Below are 10489 nucleotides of genomic sequence, written 5' to 3'. Positions count from 1 at the left end.
TAAAAGTAAATCAGTAAACAAAGAGGGGACAGCTGAAGAAAAGGACAACTAGAACCATCAAAGATAAACTTTACCATCTATTTTAACTTTTATTTTCTTTCATGAAGACGCTAAAGACAAAAATAAAAATTCGGAAAGAATTCAAGTTTTTACCTGTCTTTCAGACATGGGATAACATTAGGGTCATTAAATTTGCAAATATAATTTGGAAACATTTTGTAGCAGCTTGCCTGTATGTTATTCTACACTCAAAGGTTCCATTGCTGTGATCAATGGACTCATTGCCTGGGTTTGATCACTTGGCATTTTTTGAGCCAAACCAAAGCCTCAAAGTAAATATTTCTTACATAGATCATTTAGGTCACAAATGAAAATGTAAGGAATATCAGAAGGGAAAATATTGTTTTATAGTTACTTGCAAACCATACTGCATGAATTAGTGACTAAAGAATGCAGCTGGCAGTACAGGGAAAGAGGGGGATGGGATAAAGAGCAGCATTTTAACATTTCACCAGTTTCAAATTTTTATAACTCCAAATCCCAAAAGTCGTCATATTTCTTTGCATGCTAACTAAGCTAAGCTTTTGTTGCTTTCCAGACTTGTAAATTTCTCTCTGATAAGTTTTCAGGAACCATAGAAAAGAAGGAAAAACTAGCATATAGTCCTCTCTGTGTTTAGTTACAGAGGGATGAAATGCACAGTAACTAATCAACCTCTATACACTGTTAGGGTGGAATATAAGCACGGAGAACAGTTTCGTTAATATAAGTAATTTTTTTTCTAAATAATTTGCCCCAGGTGACAGATAATTGTGCAGACCACATTAATGTGGCCACTATGTTTCAAAAGCTACTACCTTCTCTATTGTTCAACTGATTCAGGCTCACCTTTTGGCTATGGGAGAATAAGAATCATTCAGCTAAATTTATAGTCGTTTCTTCCAAGCACACTCTATAATAGCTCAGAAGAGAAACAAGAGACTCTGGCTCTTCATGCCTCTTCATCTGATAAATGTGCACTTCTTTTGGAGGAATATTTTCTTTTTATCCTGCTTGGAAGCCACAATCAAACAAGGAGTCAGGGGGTAAACACTGTTCAAATAGCCTCTCCATCAACATCTAGAAAGAGAGTCATTCTAGTCCTTTTGCAAGTAAACATAGTGATCTGATAGATTTCCAGAGGAAGACACTAACTTGCAAATTCAAAGCGAACCTGGTCACTAATTCATTCAAGATTTTTTATCACATTTATTGAACAACTAATATGTTTCAGAAAACTATTAGGAACACATGAGATGATGCTGGATGGTAAAGTCCAAACTGTTTTCTGTAGGCAATTTCCAAGTTGTGGCTGCATTTTTGTCACTGGCATTTTAACAAGACTTTTAAGAAGTATAAAATGTAAATCAAGTACGTGCAGACTGAAAATCACTATTAGAATCAACTATAATAAAGTCACACATGAGAAATAAAGTTATCATAATACAAAAACTACACAAAGGCAGGTATAGTAAAATTGTAATTAAGGAAAACATAAAACAACACAGCTGGCATCAATGATTTATTAACCAAAAAAAGAAAAGATTTCAGGTTATATCCTGGACTCAGTACACAACAGAATTGGTGTACTTGTTTCTACCTCCATTGTTATCTTTGGTTCTGACTGGAAACTGATGCTCAAAAAGATGACTCCAAGGTACTGAAAAATGAGCAAATTTTTAATCATGGTCACCAGACTGCTTTGAATAAACTAAGAAATATGTTCATACATATTTTAAAGTTTTCAAGTAAAAAAGGGTTTTAGTTGACTTTTAGTTAAACCCAAGTATGAACTGTTTTAACCAGAGCTACCTTAATTTCCTAGTGTGCTGGGTAACAATGACACATTAGTGGTGTGATTGAATGTCACTCTAAGGACATAATCACACCCACCATTCAAGCTCATCCTCCCTAGGGGCATTGGTTTCTTTCCTTGACAAAAACAATTAAACTGCAAATATAAACTGAGAAAGATAACCCTTTAAATCATTAATCATACAGTAATTCTTTAGTGGAAATTAATCTAGACTCTGAAGAAGTGTGACATAAAGGAACAAAAAGCTCTGACTGATAAAAGGAGATCTGGAGTCTAGGGCGTTATTCAGAGAAGGGAGGCATGGGCTGATCATTATAGTGTGAATTTTGGGAAGCAGTGGCAGGATTGGATGGTGTAGCAGGCCAGTCCAGAGCATAGGAAGGCCATAAAGAATGCTATTGCAGGTTAAAGAGTTATGTGTAAGAAGTGGCTCTATCAGATTATGAGAGTAGAGCTTAATGTTCTTACCATAACAGAAACGCCTTGTACGCCTTTAATTTAAACAATGCTATGTCAGTTATATTTAAATAAAGCTGGTTCCTTTATCAAAGATAAGGTGATCATATGTACGTGGGTTCATCTCTGGGCTTTCTATCCTGTTCCATTGATCTATCTTTCTGTTTTTGTGCCAGTACCATACTGTCTTGATTACTGTACTTTTGTACAGTACCTTTGTACAGTACTGTACCATTGTACCTTTGTCTGAAGTCAGGGAGAAAATGGAAAAAAAAAATAAACAAATGGGACCTAATGAAACTTCAAAGCTTTTGCACAGCAAAGGAAATCATAAACAAGACCAAAAGACAACCCTCAGAATGGGAGAAAATATTTGCAAATGAAGCAACTGGAAAAGGATTAATCTCCAAAATTTATAAGCAGCTCATGCAGCTCAATAACAAAAAAACAAACAACCCAATCCAAAAATGGGCAGAAGACCTAAATAGACATTTCTCCAAAGAAGATATACAGACTGCCAACAAACACATGAAAGAATGCTCAACATCATTAATCATTAGAGAAATGCAAATCAAAATTACAATGAGATATCATCTCACACCAGTCAAAATGGCCATCACCAAAATATCTAGAAACAATAAATGCTGGAGAGGGTGTGGAGAAAAGGGAACACTCTTGCACTGCTGGTGGGAATGTGAACTGGTACTGCCACTATGGAGAACAGTATGGAGGTTCCTTAAAATACTACAAATAGAACTACCATATGACCCAGCAATCCTACTACTGGGCATGTACCCTGAGAAAACCATAACTCAAAAAGAGTCATGTACCAAAATATTCTTTGCAGCTCTATTTACAATAGCCCAGAGATGGAAACAACCTAAGTGTCCATCATTGGATGAATGTATAAAGAAGATGTGGCACATATATACAATGGAATATTACTCAACCATAAAAGAAAACGAAATTGAGCTATTTGTAATGAGGTGGATAGACCTAGAGTCTGTCATACAGAGTAAAGTAAGTCAGAAAGAGAAAGACAAATACCATATGCTAACATATATATGGAATTTAAGAAAAAAGAATGTCATGAAGAACCTAGGGGTAAGACAGGAATAAAGACACAGACCTACTAGAGAAAGGACATGAGGATATGTGGAGGGGGAAAGGTAAGCTGTGACAAAGCGAGACAGAGGCATGGACATATATACACTAACAAACGTAAGGTAGATAGCTAGTGGGAAGGAGCCGCATAGCACAGGGAGATCAGCTTGGTGCTTTGTGACCACCTGGAGGGGTGGGATAGAGAGGGTGGGAGGGAGGGAGATGCAAGAGAAAAGAGATATGGGAACATATGTATATGTATAACTGATTCACTTTGTTATAAAGCAGAAACTAACACACCATTGTAAAGCAATCATACTCTAATAATGTAAAAATAAATAAATAAATAAAGCTGGGATAAAGTCTGAAGATGTCAAATACAGTGAGCATATGGGTAAAATAACACTTCAATACATTGCTGATGGAGTTAAAAATGTATACGGCCAATTTGGAAAGCAGTTTGATAGTACTGGTTAAAATTGGAAATATGCAGACCCTAACGCTCCTACACTCACACTTTAGGTATATATTTTATATAAATGCACTGTACATAAGAACACATGTACAAGAATGCTGAAATCAACATTGTTTTTAAAGGCAAAAATTAGAAACAAAATTATCTAGTCAACTGGAACTAGATAAATGTAATGCAATATATTTATATGATGGAATACTAAATAGCAGTTAAAAGGAATTATATATATGCATATATATATACACAAATAAGTATATATCTAAAATAATAAAATATGTTGTCACTTTTAATTATGGTAATTAAAAAACAATAAAATATACTACCAAACGTCATTATTTCATAATAGAAAGTGTGCATTTTTAGTGCAAACGAAAAATGTGAGACAGACATAACTTTAGAATAAAAGGTGGAATAAATCTAGTTCTATGAAAAACTCATTGCACTATCCAAAAAAGTTATGATATAGATCGTTGAAAATTTCATCACAGACTGGTAATTGAAACAAAGATTTCATGGGAAATTATTAAAACATCCTTCACTGTTTATGTAAAATTCCATTTTAATCAGGCTTCCTCTATTATTTGCTAAATCTGGTAGCTCTAACTAAGGAAGCATTTGGCAGAGCAGTCTCAGATCTTTAGATGTCACCATACTGTATATTTTATACTATACTGTAAAATCTTCAGTTTAGAAGGGACCAGATCTCTATTTCTGTTGATTTCTACACATGACTTAATACGGGACTCTGTACAAATGGTAGTGTCTAAAGGATATTTATTTCAGACACATAACTGACTTTGTACTTAATATTTTGGTGCTCTCACATGTCCAACTTTTCTACCCAGGCTCAGAATCTGAACCATTAATGCTATTTGTACAAAGGCTTTCCTTAATAAGTTCTCACTGCAGCCCTTAGAACAAGATTGTGGTTGGTATGTTATTCTGGAAAAGGAAACTACTTTCTTTGACTTTCTATATAAAATTAATTGAGATCTCATTATATATGTTGCAGTTATTCCAATTTTAATTTGTTATGAAAGACACGAGGAGACTATCAGTATCTCTCATTAAATAGCTCTCTCTTGGTTTACATACCGTACTTTGTTTTGTAAAATACAATTAGTCTACTACTATTGTAAATATAAGGCATACCTCGTTTTATTGTGCTTCTCTTTGTTTGCTTGACAGATAATGGCGATTTTTTTTACAAATTGAAGGTTTGCGGCAACCCTGCATTGCGGAAGTCTGTTAGCGCTATTTTTCCAACAGCATTTGCTGGCTTCATGTCTCCGTGTCACATTTTGGTAATTCTATAAATATTTGAAACCCTCCTTCAGCAAAAAGATTATGACCAGCTAAAGGCTCAGATGATGGTTAGCATGTTTTAGCAATAAAGTATTTTTAATTAAGGTATGTATATTGTTTTCTTTAGACATAATGCTATTGCACACTTAATAGACCGCAGTGCACTGTAAACATAAGTTTTATTTGCACTGGGAAACCAAAAAACTTGTATGACTGGCTTTATTGCGATATTGGCTTTATTGCAATATTCACTTTATTGCAGTGGTCTAGAACCAAACCTGCAACATCTCTGAGATATGCTTGTATATATGTTTTCTCTAAAATGTTGAGAAAGTGTAAGAGTTTATTTCCATATGAGCAGCCCAGGATTTTCAATGGTATTAATTTCTATTACATAATTATCTATTACAAAAATAAATGAAGAAATTTCAAAAAGAGTAATTTAGAACTAAATGTACTGAAAAGTAAGCCATTTCAGTTTTCAAGAGCCTTCTGATTTTCTCGTATGGTTTACCACAAGGGGGCGTGTGACGATAAATACAAGAATACATTTATAACAGGTCTTTGAAAAAAAATTACAGCTGTTTTTAAACTTTTTGAAAAGGTGATTTATTTCACCACGGGTGTGTTTATTTTTTAAAACACAGATTCACTGAACATTAGAGTTGGCTAAATATTAAGTCATTCCGTACTCTTTCCTGAATTTGGAGCTGAGAAAATGGTTTCGTTGTTTTCTGAAACAACTTAGCCCGCTTGATGTGTTGGATGAGGAATATGGTTAACAAGAACACGCCTGCATCTGTTACTTTAATAGGCAGGTATTTCAGGGTGGACTGGAACACCTTTTGTGAAACTGGGTATCTTAAGGAAACATGATATTTGGGAGATGTTCTTCCTTTTCACTTTTTCATACAATGCAGTTTGTTTTTTTTTTTTACTTTGTTAAATTTCTTTTAAATATCTTTATTCAAAATAATTAAACTTCAATTGTTATATTGATAATAAATATCTGTACTTCACTGATTATCATTCTCTCTCTCTCTCTCTCCCTCACACACACACACAAAGAACCAAAACTTGCACATCTCAATGGAAATATGAATAATTTTATGCAAAATGGATATAAGCCAATCATCCTTTTCATAATTTCATGGGACATTACCTTTAAGGCTAAACTATTTGCTACAATTCCTCAAAGAGAGAATATTAATTTTTAGAAAATGGTGGGAGAAGAGACAACCAAGCAAAACAGAAACTCGAAATGGAAAAATGGTTCAAAAACTTTAAAAGCAGGTATTTCCAAGTGAACTATGTTCCATTTGCAATATTATACACGCCAAAATTCAAGCAAATGGTTTTTAACTTTAGGTAAAAGTTGGAAAAATTTTGGACATGTACTTCACATTTCAACCAGCCCACTATGAAAGTCTGCAGCAGTTCTTTTTGTAAGGGTTATGGGAAGAGAAGCCAAAGTTCTGGGGGATTCCATACAGGGATATGACAAATTAAATAAATATTTCAAACCTATACCACATTTACATGAGGGATATAGGAGGCTAAAGCAATTATGTACTACATGTTGATGTTCTCTTTGTGTCACTTTTATAACAAATTAAAATTGGAATCATTGCAACATGTTCAGTGAGTTCCAAAAACATCGTGTATAGTAAGGCAAAGCAAATAGTTACCTGCCAGAACTATTTGCTCTAGTTCATAAAGTGCATTACTGTGTGTTCTATCCTCTTTTTAAGTATTTTGGACTATTTAATTAGCACCTATTGGTTAGCAACTTTGAAAATATTGTCTTCTATGATAAACTGTCATCTTCTTATTGGGTCATTAATGTATTTAACATCAAACAAGTATTTATAGAATGTCTACTATGTGTGAGGCAGCTACACTTTGGGAAATAAATGTAAGGAAATATGCCACAATTTCTGTGTGGGAGAAGCATTTGCCTAATTGGGAGAGAACAAATACAGAGCCAAGAAAATTTAAGTCATTGTACACATGAAACATATGCAATGTACCAAAGAGATAGTAAACACTATTGGATTTCAGAGATTGGGTGGAGTGGAGAGATTAAAGAGCGTATAATGTGGATTGGAAGAGAGGAAGGAATTGAGCATTTTGGTTAACCAGATGAATATGAACAAATCAGTAAAGAGAGATGAGTATTCACATGATAATTTGGTGGCAAATAATACATCAATCTGGCTGAACTGGGGATTTCATATTGAGAAACAAGGAGCAGTAAAATTAAAATGATGAATAAGCCAGATAGTGTGAGCAATGTGTGACACAATTTATCTTAAATGAGGTTACATTAAAGAATTTTGGGAAGAGCAATGACATATTGAAAAAGACTTTTAGAGAAGATAAAGCTGGCAGTGTTTTTATAAAATAAACTAGAAGAGAGAATTGGAGGCTAATGCAATAATCCAGAGACAAGATGTTATGGACTTGGACAGGAATGATGGAAATGGAAATTATGAAAGCCAGTTCAATATTTGTTCATATGATTAAAATAGAGGCATCATAAGGAGCTGATCCAGGCAAACCTATAGATTCAAAGTGGAACTAGGAGATTCTCTTACAGCAAATAGGCTGAAAGACCTATAATTAATGGCTTTGGTTGCTCAAGTGAGTTTATGGAATGCCTATCGAAGCTGGTTCAGTTTTACAATTATGCTTATCCCTATTCTAGAATCCAGAATAAAAACTATTTAATCATTCTGGACAAGGAAGCAAAAGTAACATATAGTATGATTGAATTAGCTTTGGAGGCAGACCTAGGTTTGAATCTTGATTCTGCAGTTGTGTGATTTTTGTATTAAATGTTTAACCTCTCCAATCCTCATTTTCCTCCTCTGAAAAATGAAAATAATAATTGTATCTATACCATAAGTCTATAGCAAGGGTCAAATAAGGCAACTTAAGTACCTACTGGTACTTATAGTACCAAGATACATCCAAAACTCCTTAGTATATAATGTTCTTATATGATTGTTAATTTAATCATTCTTGGTAATCTAGAGTTAAACCATCAAGACCAATCAGAACTGACCTTCTTGTCCATCCTTGCTTGCTTGCATGCAGAAAGCCAGACCAGATAATTTCTTAATGCTTCTTCCTAGTTTTTTACATATTCTATGCAATTAGAAGCTCTAAATGGGATTATTCCCAAGAAAAATCCAAGGAATATAGTCTAAATCAATCTAAGAGTTGAAAGTGTAAATTTTGATATAGAAAAATAAGCCCCTGTGAGTAATATATTTTAAAAATGTATATTATTATATATTCTCTCATGACTGGTGAGCTTTTATTCATCTAAAATTTTATTTTAACAAAGGATACATTTCCAGCGTGCTTCTATAGTAGAACCACAATTATGTTGATATCTTTGGGGATTGTGTTTAATTCCATTATATGGAATAAAATCAGTCTCCATGTTGTTATGATTTAAATAAATTTCCATTTGGTCCAGGACCAGTTGATGATCTTGAAATATTCTAATAATTGAAGAGATAATTATATGCTTTAAGTGCTCTAGTAAAGGTTATAGGGTTCAGCCTTGGATAATTCCTAAAGGCCCTTTTGCCCTTCCTAAAATGATCATTATTCATGAGTTGCTGCTGCTATTATATGATCTTTATACCAATATAACTTATTTATATGTAAATGATGACAGAAACACATGTTATTTTGGGAGCTTGCATGACTCCCAGATGTCCAATACCTGAACATTTAAGACTCTCAGAGGAGTATAGGTTACAGATTCAATTAGGGGTTTGATATTAACAGATGAAGGATGACCAAGTTCATCAGAATATATAGAGAAAATGGGAGAAAATGAATGTGACTCTTCTTAGTGGCCTGACTTTTTTTAAGGAGTAATATTCAGGTACTCTGGGGCCTGAAGCAGTTCTAGAGACAAAAGAAATGAGGGAAAGAATAACTTAAAATATGGGTATGTTCGAGAGTAATCAGTTATCCTACCCACACCCCCAGCACTATCATCTGACAAAGATAGTAGAGAACATTCTAACATTTGGCATGTGGGAGAGCTAGAAAGGAGAGATTTGCTTGATGACGTTTAAGATGTTTTTAATCTGAGATTGGAAATGTGAAAGACTCTAAGGAGTTTTTAAAATAGATATTTATTGGAGTACAATTGCTTCACAGTACTGTTAGTTTCTGTTCTACAACAAAGTGAATCAGCCATATGCATACATATATCCCCATATCCCCTCCCTCTTGTGTCTCCCTCCCACCCTCCCTATTCCACCCCTCTAGGTGGTCACAAAGCACAGAGCTGATCTCCCTGTGCTATGCAGCTGCTTCCCACTAGCTATCTATTTTACATTTGGTAGAGTATATATGTCAATGCTACTCTCTCACTTCGTCCCAGCTTACCCTTCCCCCTCCCCATGTCCTCAAGTCCCTTCTCTATGTCTACATCTTTATTACTGCCCTGCCACTAGGTTCATCAGTACAAGTTCTTTTTTATTTTTAGGTTCCAGATGCACCTCGAGTCTGTCATACAGAGTGAAGTAAGTCAGAAAGAGAAAGACTCTAAGGATTTTAAAACATATAGTGCTCTGATACTTTGAGCATACATATCAATCAGTGAATGGAAGCAGACAGTGAATGTTAGAAGTGTACATTATTTCTATCTAAATAGAAATATTGCAATTCCATTGATTCACTTTCTCCAATTAGGAGTTTGACTGGACAAGCCCACAGTTTTCTGGACAGAAAAAAAGTTTCCAAGTCTTTGTTTTCTAATTTAGCACTTGAGGCGAGCACATGGGGAAATAACCACATATTTAGCATGTATCACCCATGGGACAGGCTCTCCAAACTCAAGCTGGTGAAATAGCCTGTGGATACATATGAAATACTTCTGATTGGCTATATGGCATACATTTTGCTTCTAAAAGTGTGAGATATTTTGTGTCATGTTGAATTTAGAGTAAGGGTCTCTGGGTGACTTTTTTTTCTGACATTTTTCATTACTGGACCTAAAATTTCAAATGTGCAAATTAAGATGTTGGATTAAGTTATCTTCTATCTCTAACATTCTACAGTCTCTAGTGGGATGACTTCAAATATCAGTGTTGAAAATATTATTTGATTATGTTCTCCTTTAGGTTTCCCTTAATCTCACTCTTCCCAAAAGAACTTGCCTTCTTCTGCCTCTGGATATTCATGGCATTTATTATATGTACCAGTCACCTTGTTACTGTTATGTATCACTAGAGACAATTACATTTGTTACCTTGTTCACCAAC

This window comes from Phocoena sinus, chromosome X (assembly GCF_008692025.1).
Source record: "Phocoena sinus isolate mPhoSin1 chromosome X, mPhoSin1.pri, whole genome shotgun sequence".
Classification (NCBI taxonomy): Eukaryota; Metazoa; Chordata; class Mammalia; order Artiodactyla; family Phocoenidae; genus Phocoena; species Phocoena sinus.
This window is presented reverse-complemented; position numbering follows the sequence as displayed.